Below are 8,026 nucleotides of genomic sequence, written 5' to 3'. Positions count from 1 at the left end.
AATTGAGCAGAATATGTTTTGCTGTTCTTTTTTTATTTTTTAATAGATTTGAACACAATGAAATATCATTTTCTAGTAGTGCTGAGCGTACAATTTCTTTTTTTTTAATTTTTAAAATTTATTTTTGGCTGCGTTGGGTCTTGTTGCTGTGCGCGGGCTTTCTCTAGTTGTGGCGAGCAGGGGCTACTCTTCGTTGTGGTGCGCGGGCTTCTCACTGCGGTGGCTTCTCTAGTTGTGGAGCATGGGCTCTAGGCGCACGGGCTTCAGTAGTTACGGCACATGGGCTCAGTAGTTACGGCACGTGGGCTCAGTAGTTGTGGCGCACGGGCTCTAGAGCGCAGGCTCAGTAGTTCTGGCACACAGGCTTAGTTGCTCCACGGCATGTGGGATCTTCCCAGACCAGGGCTCGAACCTGTGTCCCCTGCAGTGGCAGGCGGATTCTTAACCACTGCGCCACCAGGGAAGCCCTGTTTTGCTGTTCTTAGGGTGCGTGTTCTTTAAATGTCAGTTAGGTTAATTTGACTGATTGTGTTTCTAGAGTGTTGGTTTTCTGTCTGCTTGTTCCATCAACTATACAGAGAAGGGTACTGAGGTTTCCCACTAGGATCGTGTATCTGTTTTTCCTTTGGTTCTACCAGATTTTGCTGCATGTATTTTAAACCTGTTACTGGTCCATAAATTCTGAGGGTTATTTCGTCTTCTTTATTATTACAAAATGTCCCTCTTTATCCCACAGAAATCAGGATACACATCAAAATTGTTGTTTGGGCTTCCCTGGTGGCGCAGTGGTTGCGGGTCCGCCTGCCGATGCAGGGGACATGGGTTCGTGCCCCGGTCCAGGAGGATCCCACATGCTGCGGAGTGGCTGGGCCTGTGAGCCATGGCCGCTGGGCCTGCGCGTCCGGAGCCTGTGCTCCACAACGGGAGAGGCCACAACAGTGAGAGGCCCGCGTACCACAGAAAAAAAAAAAAAAAAAAGGTGGTTGTTTGAAGCTGTTAAGTGCTAGGGGAGTTTATGACACAGCAACAGATTATGGGAAAACATGGTCACAAGTGGACAGAGCCAGGACTCAGACCCTCGCGTTTGAGTCTAGAACCTTCATTCTTGTATATTATCTATTTAAGTTCCACTGTACTTTTGTTAGCCCAAATCAGGGATCGGAGATGGACACTGGGAAAGTCCAGGCGACCAGCTTGAGGTTCCGCAGCTGGGAGGTGGCAGAGTTGGAGGCAAGGCCGGCCATGACCCAGATCTATGCTCCTTCTGTAGCGATTCATCGGCTGGACGTGATATCAGTCCTGTTTTCCATTTTACTCCGAAATTTACAGAGCGCCCCAAATCTGGTCCACGTGAATACAATTAAAACTGTATCACCAGTAGTGACAGGCCTTTGCATGTCCCAATCTCCATGGAAGCTGGGTTTCCTGGTGATTTCTCCTATGTTATCTTCTAGAATTTGTATAGTTCTGAATTTTACCTTTAGGTTTATGGTTTGTTTTGTGTGTTTGTTTGGACGTGCAGCTTTCGGGATCTTAGTTCCCCGACCAGGGATTGAACCCGAGCCTTCAGCAGAAACTGGCTTCACCATCTTGGCTTTAGTAGGTATAGAAGACAATGGATTACCATCTTTATTGCTGTAATGTGTTAAGCATTATATGCTAGCAGTATCTAGTTTAATTGTTTCAGGTGGAAAGCATTCTTTGAGTTTCCATCTTGAATGTGTTTGGACTAAACAAACAATAAACTACTGACGTCTGCAGCAAAAAAAAAAAAAGTCCTAACCACTGGACCACCAGGGAAGTCCCTCCTGGTGATTTCACTGAAGCTGCCCGTCCAGGACACCAAACGACGGTCCATTTGGCAAAGGGGCCCTGGGCACCGTCACTGCCTTCATGAGGCCATGCTACCACAGGAATGTGACCTGGACCCTCCCTACCCCTGCCCCAAAGTGATTTCCTGAGAGGGAGGAGGTGGCCTGGGGCCCAAGCAGCGTCCAGGCGGTCTCCCTCTGCACCCCTGGGAGGAAGGGACATGGCAGACGGGTCCTTTTCTCCCAGGACGCTCCAAAGCTGCAGTCTCTCTTTCTCCTCCGTTTCCTTGGGAACCACACAGACTGCACAAGTCCTGGCCCTGTCCTAGGAGCTGGGTGACCCTCAGCCTGTCTCTGAGCCTCCCCAGCTTCAGTGTTCCCACATGGAAAGTGGGGATGCTGGTAACCTTCCTCTAGGGAGCTGCAAGTCATAAACAGTGAACGATGGGAAAGGCTTTAAGCTGTAAGTCAAAGGCACTAATAACTAAAATCACTGGAATGCCAAGGGCTGGGCGACATCCCAGGCCAGACACAGGTGGCCCATTTCATGGATGGGGAATTGGGCCCAGTGTGCTGCAGTGACCTACCCAAGGTCACACAGCCAGAGAGCCTGGGTCTATTGATTCTGAAGCCCAGGTTAGTTGCTATAACTAACCTGGGGAGGGGGCTCTACTGAGACCTTCCCAAAGGCTGCACACCCATGAGCTACTGAAAGACCTCTTTGCCTATAGCTTAGTCTACGTTTTGTTTTTGAAAGCAGACTTCCAGAGCAGGAAGGGGCCTGGAGGATCAGGGGCAGACTGAGGTCGCAGAAAGGGAGGGATGTGCCCACAGACGCAGGGCTCCCAGCTGAGCACGCTCTCCTCTGTCCAAGCACTTAAGGAGCCGACATCCAGCTCACTGCAGAATGGGGGCCCTGGCATAAAATCACTGCTTTCAATAGAGCAGAAACCCTCAATGTGGGTTTCTCCTCCCCTCCCCAGCCCCTGCTTGCTGGCTGAGAGACAGGCTTGTTCAATGGACTGACAGAGTCAGTGCAGAGAATGGCAATCACCCCAGGAACTCTGGATTAAAAACAGGGTGGGCATCCTGTTGTGTGGGGATGCCCAGGGCAGGGGTGAATCCTAACACACCACGTCCCTCCTGTGCATCTATCTCCACGTTTGTGGCCCAGGGCCAGACCCTGAACTGAAGTTCCGAGGTACGCAGTGGGCAGGGGCGCTCTCGGAGACGGAGCGCAAATCACCGTCAGCACAGCTCGCTCTCGGCCAGTCGGCCGCCCCCAGAGGACACTGGGGATTCTCGGCACATCTTCTTGTTTGTATCCCCCACCTTGCGAGATGCGCTTACAGTAATTCACAGCATGAATTCCTTCTCTGGTTGTGCATGCGAAGAATACAAGTAAGGAGGGACTGTGGTTTTTAGAGACAGTAGGGACAGTGAGGGAGGACCAACAACCTGAAATCTCAGTGGTAACAGGGAGTGTGGGCCAGGCTTGCCTCACTGGCCACCCCAGCTCTTCCCAGCCCTCTGAGATGGTCATTCGTCTCACATCCCCTCCCAGCAGCTCACGTAGACAATCACAGGAAGACCGTGTGCTGAGGACCTACTGTGCGCTGGCCGCGCTCCTAAGCCCACTGGCTTCATCACTGTGCCCCTGTTTGTATAGAGGACAAAACTGAAACTCAGATACAAATTATTTTATCTGAAGTCACACAGCCAGGACTCAAATCAAAATCTGACTCCGAAGCCCTTGTTGTACCTGGAGCAGACCACAGTCCTTCTTTCTGAGTCGGGGGCTTGGTGTGAGACGGGGGTGCTGAGGTCATCTGTGGCGACAAGGCCCAGGAAGTCTGCAATCCCACCTCTGCACAGCTGGCCCTCTCTGGGGGGTGAATGAAGAATAAGAAACTGCTTTGTATCATCAGCTAGACCAGTCCCCAAAACGCTAATGGGATTGGGAGTTCTGGCAAGTCAGGCTGGCTCACATGACCTAGAACCAGAGCCTGGGGAAGCCTGCTCCCTACCTGAGGCCATTCACAAGTGCCAGGAGCTTATGCTCTCTGGACAGACAGACATCCATGCAGGAGACCACAGATGAGTGTATCTCGAGCTGGCAGGGAAAGAGAACAGAAAGTCAGATGCCCATCTTTTCCTTCTTTGCAAAAGTGGGTCCTGGCCCAGCCGAAGACTTCAGCTCTGGGAGAGACACAGAAGCAGAAACAGCCGTGCGGCACTGCTCGTTAATGAACAGCCCAGAGTATCCCTGAATCGGTCACCATCAGATGTTTCCTCCAAACAGGAAAGAAGCAGGGGAGGTGTGGGGAGGGGGACACACACCCACTTCTCCAAAGTGTTTGAAAATTCCACAGTCCTTCTATTTCTTTCTTCTCCCCCGACCCACCCTCTCACCTCTGCATGAAGAAATAAAAAGCACAGGTAAAGGAAACTCCAGAGGTAAACATAAAAGACAGTGTACATGTATTATTGTTTGCAACTCTATTTCCCCCCGATATAAAAGGCCACTGCATAGAGCAAGAATTGTATATTGGTGCCAGTGGTCATAAAATAAAGATGTAATTTGTATGACAATAATGGCACAAAGGAGGGGAGAAGGAATGGAGCACAATTTCTTTTGTATCCTACTTAAGTTATTATTCATCAGAACTAGACTGTTATAAATTAAGATGTCAATTCTAATCACTGGGGCAGCACTAAGAATACTAAAAAATATATAGCAAAAGAAACAGGAGAATTAAAATGGCACACTAGAAAGGTAGGAATGGAGGAACTAGAGGAACAAAAAAGACAAGACATAGAGATAAGTAGTAAAATGGCAGATGTAAACCTACCTTACCAGCAAACACATTAAATGTAAATGGGTTAAATACTCTAATCAAAAGGCAAAACGGGGCAAAAACATGATCCAATTTTATGTTGCCTACAAGCAGCACACTTGTCATTAAAAGCCACAGATAGATTGTCAGTAAAAGGATGAAAAAGATACAACATGCCAATAGTAACTAAAAAGAGCTGGAGTGGCTATACTAATATCAGACAAAATAGACTTGAGGTCAAAAATTGTTGTGACAATTTTTAAACGTTATAAAATGGTATTCTAGTGACAATGAATACCATTTTATAAAGGCAAAAAGGGTCAATCAATCAACAAAACATAAGAATTATAAAAATTTATGCAACTCACAACAGAGCCCCAAAATACCAATATATAAAACAAAGACTGACAGAAATGAAGGGAGAAATAATTTAACAATAACAGTTGGAGACTTTACTCCCCCACTTCCAATAGTGAATAAAACAATTGGTCAGAATATCAACAAAGAAACAGAAGATTTGAACCACACTGCAAACCAATAAGACCTAACAGACATCTACAGACCACTCCACCCAACAACAGAGTATACATTCTTCTCAAGGCCCATGCAACATTCCCTAGGATAGGCCATATGTTGGATCATACAGATCTCAATACATTTAAAAGGAATTAAATCATACAAAGTAAGTTCTCCAACTACAATGAAATGAAGTGAGAAATCAACAATACGTGAACGTTTAACAACAGACTACTAAAAGCCAATGGGTCAAAGAAAAAAAAAATCACAAGGGAAATTAGAAAACAAATTAAGATTAATTAAAACAGAAAGACAAAACTAACACACCATTTTAAAGCAATTATACCCCAATAAAGATATTAAAAAAAAATAGAAAGACAACATACTAGCACTGATGGGATGCATCTGAAGCAGGGCTCAGAGAAATTAATAGCTCTAAACACTTACATTGAAAAGAAAAACGATCTCAAATCAATAACCAAAACTTCCACCTTAAGAAACTAGAAACAGAAGATCAAATTGAACCCAAAACAAGCAGAAGGAAGGAAATATTAAAGATGAGAGTGGAAATTAACAGGGAATAGAGAAAAATCAGTCACACCAAAAGTTGATTCCTTGAAAAGATCACTGAAAGGGATAAGGCTTCAGCGAGAGTAAGAAAAAAAGGGAGGAGATTCAAATTACGACAATCAGGAATGAAAGCGGGCGCATTACCAGTGATGTTATGGAAATGAAGGATTACAAAGGAGTACTAAGAACAACTGCACACCAACCAATTAGATAACCTAGATGAAATGGACAAACTCCTAGAAAAACACAAACTACCAAAACTGACTCAAGAAGAAATATAAGATCTGAATAGATTGACAAGTAAACAGATTGAGTTAGTAGTCAAAAAAACTTCCTGCAAAGAAAAGCTCATGATCAGATGGCTTCACTGGTGACTTTTACCAAATGTAAAAAGAAGGATTAACTGTAATCCTGAACAAACCCTTCTAAGAGGGAACATTTTCCAATTCACTCTATGAGGCTGGTATTACCAAAACCAGACAAGGACACCAGAAGACAAGATGACTACAGATCAGTATTTCTTATGAATAGACACAAAATTCTCAACGAAATATTAGCAAAGCAAATCCAGCAGCATAGAAAAAGATTACATACCATGAACATGTGTGATTACATACCATGAACATGTGTGACTACATACCATGAACATGTGTGATTACATACCATGAACATGTGTGATTTATCCCAAGAATACAAGGTTGGTTCAACATATGCAAATCTATCAGTGTAACACCATATTAATAGAATAAGGGACAAAACTCATGTGATCAGATCAATAGAGCAAAAAAAGCATTTGACAAAATCTAACACCCTTTCATGAAAGAAAAAACCCACACTCCACAAAGTAGGAACAGAAGGGATTTTCCTCAACCTGATCAAAGGTGTCTATGAAAAACCCACAGCTAGCATCATACTTAATGTTAGAAGGCTTCCCCCTAAGATCAGGTAGAAAACAAGGATGTCCACTCTCATCACTTCTATTCGACATTGTACCAGACAGTACAGCCGGTGCAACCAGGCAAGAAAAGGAAATAAAAGGCATCCAGGTTGGAAAAGAATAACTATCTCTATTTGCAGATGGCATGCTCTTAGATATAGAAAATACCAAAAAAAAAAATTCACACAAACCTATTAGAACTAATAAATGAATTCAGCTAGGTTGCAGGATATAAGATCAGTATACAAAAATCAATTGTATTTCTATACACTAGCAATGAACAATCAAAAAATAAATTTAAGAAAACAATTTGATTTACAATACATCACAAAGAATAAAATACTTGATAAATTTAACAAAAAAGTGCAAAACTGGTACACTGAAAACTATAAAACATTATTGAAAGAAATTTAAAACATTCAAAAAATTGGCAAGCTATCCATGCTCTTGAATTGGAAGGCAATATTGTTAAAATGGCGATACTTCCCAAATTGGCCTACAGAGACAGCACAATCCCTATTGAAATCCCAGCTGCTTTTTTTTTTTTTTTTTGCAGACATGGACAAGCTGATTCTAAAATACAGAAATTCAAGGGACCCAGAAGAGCTGAAACAATCTTGATAAAGAACAAGGTTGGAAGAATCACACTTCCCAACTGCAAAACTCACCGTAAAGCTGTAGCAATAAAGATCGTGTGAGACCAGCATACAAATCAGTGGAACAGAATTGAGAGTCCAGAAATAAACCCTTAGGTGTATGGTCAGTTAGTTCTTTACAAGGGTCCCAGGGCAATTCAATGGGGGAAAGAATAGTCTTTTCAACAGATGATTCCCGTCTGCGTGGAGCCATCAGGGAAGGCTTCCTGGAGGAGGGGATCAGAAGGAGGAACAGAGTAGGAAAAGCACTGGGCAGCAGGAACTGGCTCGCGTTGTCTGCACACCCTATTAAGATCCCGTGGCCCTGGAGGGTGCGGAGGGCGGGGTTATACCTACGGTTGCACAGGAAGAGACTAGGGTGAGAAGTTAAGCCACAAGACTGCCTTCCCAGAGCTGGAAAGAGCTAGAGCTGGGATGTGAGCTGCCTCCGCTCCTCTGCCCTAAGGAGGTCCCTCCTTCTTTCCACTTTCCTGCAGCTGCCCAGATGGGGCTGCACAAAATGCACATGTCCGTTTCCATTGTCCCACTTCAGGGATGGCAGGCAGGCAAAGACTTCTTGAATCTCTGACTTCCCCTTAATATTTTGCCTTAATTAGCTTGTTCTAAGGTGATGGCTTTCTGTTGTGTGCTTTTGAACTTCAGCGAATTAACGCTTGTGAATAGGATTTGCTTATGAATTTTAATGACTTTCATTCATTC

The sequence above is a fragment of the Orcinus orca genome, chromosome 11 (genome assembly GCF_937001465.1).
Source record: "Orcinus orca chromosome 11, mOrcOrc1.1, whole genome shotgun sequence".
Taxonomy (NCBI): Eukaryota; Metazoa; Chordata; class Mammalia; order Artiodactyla; family Delphinidae; genus Orcinus; species Orcinus orca.
Note: the sequence above shows the minus strand (reverse complement) of the source record.